This window comes from Thermobia domestica, chromosome 15 (genome assembly GCF_964235325.1).
Source record: "Thermobia domestica chromosome 15, izTheDome1.hap1.1, whole genome shotgun sequence".
Classification (NCBI taxonomy): domain Eukaryota; kingdom Metazoa; phylum Arthropoda; class Insecta; order Zygentoma; family Lepismatidae; genus Thermobia; species Thermobia domestica.
In genome coordinates, this window is record NC_137468.1 from 137,974,841 (window position 1) to 137,988,106 (window position 13,266).

The window sequence follows — 13,266 nt, forward strand, 5'->3', positions numbered from 1 at the left end:
GCAATACTACAGTCGAGAAAAAAACATACCAGAATTTAATACGAAAAAATTGAGGTAAAAGAGTAATGATATGAACTTGCACTACCATATGCAACATTAGTATATAAGGGTGGGCGAAACTCGAACTGCAGCTACCTCATGGTGAATTCTGGGTTATTTCCATCATTAATGTTTGGAAATAAGCAAAGAGCTGCAGATGTAAAACAAAATCTTTCTTATCTAATTAACGATGCAGATAAATCACAAACAACGCAACTTAATTTTAAGAAATGAAAAAAGTAGGGACACAATTGTCCATATTTTAAGCCACTGGTGGCACCTGAATGACGACTCATCAAGCTGAAATCTTTTACACGTAAAATATAGACATTTTACAGAAACAAAACCACATAGGTTAACCATTTTTCATAAAAGTACATATTTTACATTTTTTAAAATAACATTTAACAAAATTTAGAAATTTTCGGCCGTTGGTGGCACCTAAAGATATTGACCAATCTACTTGCAATCTTTTACACCTTATATGGATCCCATTTCGCAAAAAAATATCACTAAGGATAAGTTGATTTAAAAAAAAGTGGAAATTCGATGCACCCTAGTGTGTGTGTGTGTGTGTTACTAACCAGACTTTTGCTATATTGTAAGTTCTGTTGTTATTTTTTAATCTCTGGTCTACTGTTGCCATTGATAAAAAGTGCTCGTAAAAGAGAACGAGAATACCCCTGATGTTATATAATGTGTACAAAAAACACTACCGGCAGTGTCATGGTCGTTCTGCTATGTTCAAAGTCTTGTTGTGTGTAATGTTTCTGCGCATGCGTGTGTGCTTATTTCTATTCTCTGCTCTACTGTAATAACTAAGTGTGCCATAGTCTTTAAAATACAGGTCGTAAAAGGCTACTCGTTGCGCGTAGAATGCTCCGGGGGAACCAGAACAGAAATCGGAAGTTCTCCGTAAACCATGTGTGTTGGTCAATTGCAGTGGCGTAGGGAAGGGGGGGGCCGGAGGGGCCGGGCCCCCCCCAAAGAGGTCCGACAATGTACTTTGGTACTTTGATGTTTGTAATTTTTTATATATATCTATGTTTATATATTTTTTGTTTGTAATTTTTCTATATGTACCTATAACAGCACTTGGGCCCCCCCCAAACACACATCCTGGCTACGCTACTGGTCAATTGAGCGGGATTAAGTTCTCCGTACACCATGTGTGTGACTGATCAGCACGCGAGAATTTGTATATACTGAGACTAGATTTTTTCAAAACAAATAGTATATTTCATTCCAGGGCTTCGAATTATTTTATATGCAATGAAAGTTCAATATTATTAGCTATCCTCTTAACTACATGCAATCATATTTTCTGAGATTCTCAACAGTGCTATCACCACCGAACGTAACGAAGAGAGAATTTTGAAACTGCAGCCTGCCAACAGAAAATGACATATAGACAAACTTCAGGTTAAGAAAAAAGCAAAGTTTATTATTATTAATAATTTGGTTACTGGACTATATAAATAATTGTGCTTTTTAGAGATCTCGAATTATAATGTAATTTGTCTAAATACCTATTCATATGAACCAGAATTAATATTTACTCATCAATAATCACAAAAGAAGGGTAATTTTCGGATCGACTAATCATTAAGTTTTGGAGTAACAAAAAACTAGCGACGAATAGTTCTCAACCTGACACGATATGGTGTTGATACTACGAAAACAAACCTTGCACTATTAAATAAATTTGTATTTTGTGATCGGTAACTATGAGTAATCTAGGGAGTAATTACGGTAGTGTTACTATGAATTTAAGATGCGAATTGGTTTATCCGTTTAGATTGACTACGAGAGATGACTAATTAAGCAATACACTATCCATAAAGAAATAAATCACATTTTCATTCATACATCACTACGATCAAAATACTATAATTTACACACATATAATTATATGCTACATCCCACATAAACTAAGAAAACAAATATTAACACATATCATTACACATGTTAAATCATATTATCACACGTTCATCTATACATAAATCAAACAAGTTACTGAACTTTACCATCCTAAACTGGCTTTATGCACTAGGGAAAAGAAACGAAATAAGCAGAGCCCAATGGCCCTACTACTAATTATCATGTTTTCCAGTTACTATTGTCAATGCCCCAGGAGGGACATATTATTACAGATTATTAATGAAAAAGATCCCTTTCTTGAAGGGAAAATGAAGATCACTTAACCCATTTCCGTTGGAAGGTGTGATCAATTTTTAAGAGTAGTGAGAGTCCCTGTGCTAACTTACATGGACATAATGGTAATTAATTCAACTACAAAGCAACCTACACCTTCCGCCATGTTAATAAAAAAAATTACATATACTACGTACAAAATATATATATATATATATATATATATATAGATGGACAGGCTACCGTAACTCTAAACTGAACTTTTGGAGGGTGAAGGGATTCTTAGAGGAAAACACTAATCTCCAAATACTTAGTTTGAAATATCACACAACCGCAAAGCCAATTCACTTTGATGCTACTCCTGCCAAAAACTTGACGTAAACATGGCATTCTTGAATTGAGGTTCCATACCTCATTGATTTTCTGACTGTTCTCACTGCTTAATTTTACAGTTCAGGGCTCCCTTCTGCTTCTAACAAGTTTATTTATTAAATGAAACTAATTTTACCTTAATAATGCGGCTTTTGTATCCAAAGATCCAAAATTTCCAAGAGCCGAGGTAGCTTGGAGTTACTGCAATCGTGTCCCAGGAAGAGAATGACAAGAGACACGGCTTAATACTAGAGCACCGGAAATAGTTCCAATTAGAACAAAGAGTTCTGGCGGCGGAAAATATAAAGCGAATAGAAAATAGTAAAAACTGGATGAAACCGGATTTTGGGAGGATATGGGCATCTCAGAGGGACGAAGGTCTAAATTATTCTGCCAAATATCAGATTGGTGGATAATTTCAAGAATTTCTATCCAATTTCGGGGCCTATGTTTTTGTAATAGCATGGAAGTATAATTTCAATACTCATCCATTTGAAATGCCCATATACAGGGTTTACATTAAAATAATGTATAAATGAAGATATTATTCCCCAAAATATAATTCTTACTGGGTTATTCAAAGCTTCCACATTAATTTAGGTTTGAATAAGGAAAAAATGAATACATTACATGGCAGGCCCGTAGCCAGCCCAAAAATGTAGAAGGGGCCCGGTAGAAGTTAGGGGGGGGGGCGAGCCAGCCACATCATATTTCATCAAATAGTAACATCAGCAATTCATCATATCGCTCTTGAATGTTTAAGTATTTTGTTTCTACTTAATTCTATTATCCCCTCTACACACACACATTAAGTTAACATTCTGTAATCTACATTTAAAAAATGTGAATTTTATTGAATGGGTATTACTAACTACACGAATTAGAATTAAAATATAAATGTTTTAATAGTCCTACATGTAATACTAACATTAAGATCAAGAACGAGAGATGATCTACTGTGAAATAAGGAAATTCAACTTTACTTAGGATCTTCTTTAGCGTTAACTTGCGAAGTTGCCCTTCCGTTTTTAACAAAATTTTGAAAATTTACCTAGAAGAATTTGATAATTTGATTACTTGTGTGCTTGATAACATGTAAGTGAAGCGTAATTTATGTGTAATACCTTCTGATAAGTGGTTATAAAGACGGGACTAATTCGCAAGTAGAGAGAACTACTCGTCTCTAGGTTCAGGACGGTTGGATTGTGGATAAGTTTCGAGTAAACATGCCTGCAAGTGTACAGGGTCTTTGAGCTGGATGTGAATTGACAGTACTAACATTTGTAAAACATGATGTTGATAATGAGGTTAATCTTTTGAATATTCATGCCTTAATGAATGAAAGAACAGACCACCAACAATCGTTCACGAGTTTCTGCTTGAGATAGGAGAGCTCTACAAACCTAAGTAAGTACTAAGGTGAGCGCGAAGTAGACAACCTAACCTAAGTAACCTAGTGCCAGTGCGTTATCCCACCTTACTTCGGCTTCTCGCTTCGCTCGTTCTTCCCTCTCAATCCCGCACTCCCCATTAACTACCCACAACTGTGCTCCGCGCGGCCCGCCAGTCTCCCCTTTAGGTTAATAGTGGATTTCCATATGTAATTGTGGTTCCTCCCCCGTACTCACACCCTCAAGGTAACGTAACAGAACATAAAATGAGTAAAGTTAAGTAGAAATTAATGATTGTAGATTTTATTATGTTTTTTGTTGAAAATTAGGTGGACGGGTAACTTTGAAGTAATTCCTTTGTTTACAATTACAGTTGTATTTTCTTTTAAATATTTATAGCAAGTTCTTGTTTAAAATCTTAAATTAAACTCGTCTTATATAAATGAACCACCTGCACACTATACCAAGAAAACACATACCAAAACAGCTTAAAAATATTATGTTATTCAAAGCTACACTGAGAAAAAATGTATGCGACATACGGAATATCGAAGATTACATTTGTAAATCCTGTAGTTTCTGGACTTAACGTACAGCAAGCGTATAACTGAAAACGCATGCTCTATAATACTTTCTGTATTAGTGTTCCATCTATACATACTTTCCGTATGAAACAATATAAGCGGTCAGGATCTCACATACAAATGGACGTATATAACATATAACTGACGAAGGTAACATACATATATGTATGTACTGTTAGACATCAAACATCCTGCAACGGCATGATGTAACACCTAACGGCAGTGCCTATGTAGCATACAGATAACGTAGAAAAATATGCTCCGTTCTGATTTTTGTAGTAAGCAAGAGGATTCCGTATATTTGTACAACATACCAAGGTTCGGAGAACGCATTTTTCTCAATCTAAGTAAAACGCTACACCCATCTAGTATCGAGTAAAAGTATCACTGCTTCTTTAATGTTGAATTACAACATTATTACGCGTACGCGACTAAGAAATAGTTCCAATTTACAACGTTTTTATATGAAAACTAGCTACTTCCACGGGCAGTGTGCGAATTAGATAACCTATATTGGGGGGGATAAAATTAGGCCAAAGGACATAGTCTGAAGGTTCAAATTTCAAAATGAGACAATAAATGCCTTACCCCCATATATATATATATATATATATATATATATATATATATATATATATATATATATATATATATATATATATATATGTGTGTGTGTGTGTGTATGTGTGTGTGTGTGGCATGTGTAATAAATAAGAGATTTATTAATTTAATAAATCTATCGACAATAACTATGCACATATATATTGTGTGACATACACACACCCCACTAAACCTTTCTGAACGTGTTTTAATGTTGTACTCACTCTTGTCTCCGTAGCTCTCTAAGGTTTATTTAGTTAATAATTCGGCTCGAGGGATAGCCATGATCACAAGCATATGTTAATTTTTCCACTCATATTGAAAGCTTCCACTTTGCATTAATACATACAGGTTGCGAAAAGAAACCTACTTCAGTCTTGTGAAAACCACTAAAATTATCAGTTAAACCGGACATTTTTTTTAAAGAAAATCTAGATATTAGCCTATCAAATAAGAAATGAATTGTTGCTGGTCCAGATTTCTCACATCAAGGTCAAATCGAAAGCCAAATATTTAAAATCTCTCAATTCAAATTTCGAGCTTGTGCTTCTACTTCCCGCTAAAGCTGTGCTCATCACGACTTTTTTTTTTCTCCAAATATCGATTCCGTGATGGGCACGGAAAGTCAACACTTAAAAATTACTTTGCTGTTAGGTTGAAGATGAGTTGATTCACTATGGGCTACGTTATTCAAATAAAGTAAAACATTACACTGAAGTTTTTCAGACAACATTAATTGCATGGACAGCAAACTGTACAGCGAAAAGATGGAAAAATGAAGGGTTAACTTAAAAAAAAACCGCTCCAGTTGAAATGCTTATACCGACACGGACAATGGCACGGAGAACCAGTCGTATTAACAAATGCTGAAACAAATCTTGAATTATTCGCTTATTCACCTAAAAATCACCTTCATTAACATGTCTGCTCACTAGGAGCGTATCCCCCAGCGTGTACGTTAACATATACTTACGAGAGAATACCTATATCTCAGATTTTGTGTACAGTTTCAAAAGTTCATTTCCGTAAACTGTAAAAGCAGTGATTACTATGCTAATTATCACAAATTAAATGCAACTTTTGAGTTGCATACACACAACCTACTAGGGAATGAAGACCATGTGCTAACAAAGAGTACACTGGAAAATGAAATAACATGCTATAACAAAAATTAAAATAAAATGATAATCGATACAAATATAGAGGATGAATATGACATATCCGAACTTCGCCAAGTATGGTAGAAGAAGCTATTTGTTTACTTCTTCTTGGCCAACCGCTAAGAACATTTATAAATCTATATGTGGCTTTGTTATACGCAATTACTACATTCAAATTCACAAACGATGACGAACTGAAGGGTACGAAGGTACAGTTTCAAGTAACAACCGTAGTCATAATAATATAGTTCTACTAAACAACGTTGATAAAATAGTGGGTAATTAGGTGGTAAGTAGAAATGACCAAAACTGAACAGTTTACATCGATCATTTCGAAATACAGCTAGAAGATTAAAGGAGGGGTGGCGAAAAGGGCCAAAATCGGCCCCCTTGATTTTTCAATTCATTTATGCTATAATGGTAGTACTAGAGCAGATATGTATGAAAAACAGAATGTTAACCAAATATATTTTGCAATTAAGGTTTTACACAGCACTATTTGTTAACAAAAAAAATGCACAATCGTATTATATTGTAGGTAACATGGACAAGAAACTAGCATTACTGATGAAAGCGAAACAAAATCAATATTAAAAAGACAAAGCATTTCCTTTTTTATGTTGTCAAAACACTATTTGTGGTATCCCCTATTAGAACTTCGTGATATAGGCCTACTACAGAATGACAATATCACAATAGTCATTTTATTAGTTTGTTCTTCACAGACCACTCAGTGCCGTAACACAACATGTAGAGAGACACATGGTTCTATTTTCGCTTTCCTGTCAATCTAAGTCTCCTGCTTTGTCATCATCAGCATCTTCGTCATCAGACCAGCCAACTGCAGCATCTTGTATAAAATCTTGATAATGTGCGGAGTGTCTTTCTTGTTGGTAATGAAGGTGTCGATAGTAACCAAGAAACCACAACACAGAAGCAATGTGAGCACAGCATCCAACAACACGTGCGCCAACTTTACACTGGCAATACCAAGATCCAACTGTAGCTATATTATACTGTATCCATAGAGTGTGTATCTTGGACGATGTGTGTTGGCTCTGAATTAAAACTCTTATTCATCTGAACATTCTCTGTGTGAGAACAACTTGTAAAGGCCTAGTTCATCTGTATGTTCAGCTGTATAAGAGGTCGCCAGTTTCAGCTGATATATGCCCAAGATCAGTTGTTTAAGTTCTTCAAGTGTTAAACGAGGGAAGTCTGTCAAAGTGTCAGCAGTCATTTCTTGCCAAATAACCCTTTTTCTTAACCACTTCTCTAGTCACCCGGTGTTGCAACTCATTGGGATGGAAGTGCAATGCTAACATTCTTTCTCCAATTATTTTTGCACTTTCATCATCTTCCATTATTCGAGGAGGCCTAAATGCATTGCAGATGCTACTTACAATTTTGACATAGTCTCCTATGTATGGCACTTGAGAATTGGGCATGACGTGGCCTAGTGTTAGAAAAGTTTTTAGTAAACCATTTGAGGCTTCTACTACCCATCTCACTGATGTAACTAATCTCGACTCATTAGCCTCTTGTGTAGTATGTTGACTTTATTTCTGTAGGAAATGTGGCATCTTTACTATTAGATTCAAGTCTTCCAAAAGATTCACACTGTCTCTGAATCCTCTATCTACGATGATGACATCATCCTCATTAAGCCAACGTCTTAAACCCTATGCTTGTTGTCACATATGCGCTGTGATAATAGAGGCATCGTTGTTCTTCCCAAGGGGATGGGTTTCATTTTCACTATAAGCGCTGTGGAGTACTGTGGCCATTTTTGCAAATGTTAACGCTTATCCACTCCTACACAACATACTTAAAAATAATTTTCGTACTCCGTTGCGCTATATACGTAATAACTTAGTAAATGTCGAAAAACAACCCCTTTTCAAGGATTTTCTTGCAACAAACCTCCTTCCACAAATATTTTCCTATAAACCACTCTGCACTGTATGAAAATGCTTATTATTTTTTGACGTTTTATATCTTATAGATTGCTCATATAGGCCAAATTCAGTCCGAACAGCTACTTTAAAAACGACCCCCCGCGGGGGCCGATTTTGGCCCTTTTCGCCATCCCTCCTTTACAAGAAATAACAAAAATCAGTGAAATTTGGAGTTATACTAAGCATAGTTTGAGGGGGAAAGCGAGCATCCCCGGTGGGGATACTTCAGCTGACTTCTTTGGGGGGGAACAAAATGTGATTGAGGGGGTAAATCCCCCTCATCCCCCCCGGTAATTCGCACCCTGTCCACGGGATCCCCCGCCCCAAGTACAATACAAAACATTCTGCTACTTAATTTCTCCTCTAAATCTTGCAAATTTTTACTAGTCCTGGCTCCACAGCCCGGAATTTAATCTTAAACGTTAAATATGTTCACTTGCTCAGTTACTCATCTAATTAAGGTAATTTAGCTTAACTTTACTCTTCTACGAGAACAAACATATGACTCTTTGCAACCATTACTTTTTCGGTGAATATTCCACCACAGTTCTTGTTTTACATATAACACCACAATAATTTGGACCCTACTAGAATCAATCGCCTTTAACGGAACTCGGAGCTCTTAATTCAATTCACAACTAATTGTTCTACAATTAATCTAAGGTTTGCTGTTGACGAGGATTTTGCAATGCATGTATGTACTATAACTACACAATAGAATAGCAATAACCTACCGCCGTTACTGCAATCGACAAAAGATAAACGCTTTGTTCCCGCTCATGTTTTTATGATTTGGCTTGCAGCAAGCACTTCACACTTCGTCTCCTACCTTCCAGATCGCTATTACAACTGTGGCATGAAGTATTATGAACATATTCCTTCTTTTCGTAAAAACTTGCTTCAATATGTATTGTGTCATTTCATATCAAGATTCGAGAAGACTGATAAACTTTACTTTAACTCCTTTAAAATATGTTTAGAAGTGTTCATCAAATAGTTAAAATGGAAAAATTCTTGGAATAAACTCTTTTATATTGCATTTTATTCTTAGTGTTTACACACAGAATTAATCGAGTTTTCTTTGCAAGCCTTCCATGAAAATTTTAGGTGGGGCAAGAAAAATTTAGGGGGGCCCGGCCCCCTCTTGCCCCCCCCCCGTGGATGCAGCCCTGCTACATGGACCGAAGAATATATATTGAAAAATCTACAGTATACAGTACGTTCAAAAATATTGGGCCCCTCCAAAGAAAATTTTCATTACCCCGACTGTAATGATACATTACAACTATAAACAAATACCAGGGTGTCTACCAAAATACCAAAATGAAATTTCGTGACCCTTTTCTTTTAAAAAATCATAAAATTTCGTAACATTCTCAAGAGCGAATTTGGGTGCGAGTTAGACCGAATTTTCATACATGCGATAGAAACGTGTTTTGATAGCGATTTGATTTGATAGCTAGGAGCGATTTGATAGCGTCTAAAGCCGACCATATATATTATTGGTGGTGAATTTTGATGTTTTATAAAACATTTTCTAGTCTGTACTTATATTTCTACAGATAAAAAAAAGTCGTGACGCAAAAGCTAAATTTCTTGACTTTAATGACTATTTTCTGAATTCGTGACTTTTTCGCGACACTGACATACTCTGAATACAAAAATATGTTTTTTAACATTTATCGGTGCATAGTCTAGTCCTGACTACTTGGAACTTCACAGACGTTAACTTTACCTTTCGCAGTACTGAGTACTTCACTCAAAAGCCTGTCCCATCCGGGGAGTGTAGAAGATAACCTTCCTGTCATCTTTCGTTCATTATTATCAAACGAAAATATTCTAAATACAGTGGACTATTTTTAATTCGAAATCCAAGAGGACACGAAAAAACTTCGAATTATCCAACAACATTCGTTTTCACATATATAACAACAAACGAACCAAAGTACTGTGCATCAGAAACATATTCATATGGTGTATACTTTACCTTTAAAGCAGCTTATTATTTGCGTGATCGAATACCGCAAACTATCAAACGACATTGACTCCACATAATTCAAACTACGTGTACAATGGAAAATATATTTACGTACAACACTACAACATACATTGAATAGCCCAAACCATTAAACACCTGTAACAATTTGAATATTCTGTCTCACTTTTAAGAAATCGTAAACCTCATTTGCTTAAATTTGATTGATTTTGTATGGTCAATAAATCTTGAATTTCATGTATTGCGTAAATAACGTTTGGTTGACTTTATCAATAATTCATCTTAAATTTTCAACGAATTCTGAAACAAGATGAGATTGGCACATGTTCTCTATCTTTACTTCTTCCCCAACTCACCTTCATCTTTATCATTACATAGATTTTCTATTTATCTTTTGTATTACTCTTCCCTATGGCTGCATCTGGATAACTGAAAACACGTTAAAACTGTATTTCTCTATTTACATCTGTCCAACATTAAAAATTTTCAACTGTATTTACTTCGAATTATCCAAAACATAGGTTCAAAAGTTCGATTTATCCACGATTTTTTACTATTGTTTTCAATACAGTTTTCAAGGGGAATGGACTTTTGTTCGAATTATCCAATATTTCGAATTAACGAGACTCCACTGTATACATTGAAAATTTTATTAAACAATCTTTTTCCTAATATCTATCCGACCTTATTAAAGAATATTTTGCCTTCAATAACGATCGCAACAGATGTACCTTTTTCCTCGAAACACTGAGACATTTCAATGTACTGAGGTTTCCACCAATTGCTTCCATAGCTCTGTCAGTCACCCGTCCACAGCCACCAACATCCAACTCTGACAATCGACTGCAATTCATCACCAACGACTCGATGACGTCATCAGTGACGGTTAAGCATCGTCGAATACAAAGCGCAGTTAAGGTGGATCACCACCCGGAAGTCACTACATATTTTAGCTCATTCCCTTTACTGCGCAATGAAACATTACATATTATAAATATTGTACTATATGATAAAGTTATGTTTCAGCTACAACACAAAACACTGATTCATTTGGTTGTGTCTTCCGATATCGAAAAAGGTAACAAATAAAAGAAAATATTTGATTCGTTTTACAATGAGCACACAAAATGGCACTTGGTGTTAGATTCTACTAGAAGTGCTCATTTTTATGAAACGTTTATTTGAATGTGTAAAGTACTTTAAAGTAACGATCTTATTACGAAATAGATATACTGTTTAACCGTTTTTCGTGTTATGCTTAACATTTTATTTAAATATTAATTTACGTTTAAGTAAATATATTTTGAAAAGAAACTTGCGCAGAACGCCATAATGCGAATGTTGCCAAATTTGTACGTTTAATTCCTGGATTCTAGCGTTGCAGTTCGAGAAGCGGAACTTAGCTGTGAATTGCGGTAAGGGTCGAAAACTAATTTCTCCAGTAAGTATCCAAGCAGAATTCCTTTATTATCTGGCACCAGTAAACACTCGACACTACCTGGCAACGCCGCACTATTCAAGCAGTGTTTAGCATACCACCGACAACACCTAGTGATTCACCTTAAGTAAATAATAGATGGAAACACACTTGTTAGAACTAGAAAAAATATATATGCAAGTTAATCATGACATTAAAATTTGTCATACACAAAAGAAAGAACACTATAATTGAACAATATTATTAGCGTTACATAATAAATAAATCCAAACATGAGACGAATACCCCTTTCGGCATCCGGGATTTTTGGAGTATTTTTTAGACTTTCAGTCAAGCAGCTACTGCATCGTCACTATTTATCCTAGGATCATGGTTCATACCTCATTCTCTTCAGAATGAAGCTGGCTTTCAAATGGTACCACTTGCATGCTCATACCATATACCAGGAGAGGGAAAAGTGATGTCAAAGGGAAAATTTCGGGGAATTTTTTTCACATTTTGGGCCCCTCTGGAACGGCCCTGTGTGAGCGTAGAGATCTCAAAAAAATCTGATAAATAGTACTTGGTAGGCTGAATGTGTGTGCCAAATTTCAAGTTTCTATCTTGAATACTAAGGGCGGGAGAAATTTTATCAAGAATCCCCACAATGCCCCAAATTACCGCAAAACACCATGATCTCAGGTAAAAAAATTCCTGAGACATCTCTCTTTACCCTAGAACTATAATCCGCCAATCATTCTCTTCAGAATAGAACTGCCTTTCAGGTGGTACCATTCACATGTCTCCATCATGTATCTAAGGTGGGAAAATCCCGAAAAAGGGATTTTTTGTCTAAATATCCCTTTTTCAACTTTTAGTCCCTCTGGACCCCTCTGTTTTAACACAGAAATCTGAAAAAATTGTTAAATACTACTCGGTGGACTGAATGTTTGTGCACAATTTCAATCTTCTAGGTGCAAAATAAGCCCGCAAAAAATACCGAAAATGTCCAATATTCCCCTATACAGAAGTATATTTTGATAAAAATTCCCTGACACATCCCTAATTACCCTAGGGTCATGTTTCGCCCATCATTCTCTTCATAATAGAACTGCCTTTCAGACGGTATGACTCACGTGTCTCCATCGTGTATCTAAGGCGGGAAAATCCCGAAAAAGGGATTTTTTGGTCTAAATATCCCTTTTTTCAACTTTTAGCCCCTCTGGACCCCCCTCTGTTTAAACGCAGAGATCTGAAAAAATCTGATAATTACTACTAGGTGGGCTGAATGTTTATGCACAATCTCAATCTTCTAGGTACAAAAGTAAGCCCGCCAAAAAAAAATATACCGACAATGTCCCATATTCCCGTATACAGAAGGATATTTTGTAAAAAATCTCTGAGACATCCCTAATTACCCTAGGATCATGGTTTGCACATCATTCTCTTCAGAATAGAACTGCCTTTCAGGCGGTACCATTAACATGTCTTCATCATGTATCTAAGGCGGGAAAATCCCGAAGAAAGTGAATTTTTGGTAAAAATATCCCTTTTTTCAACTTTTTGCCCCTCTGGATCCCCCCTGTTTTAACGCA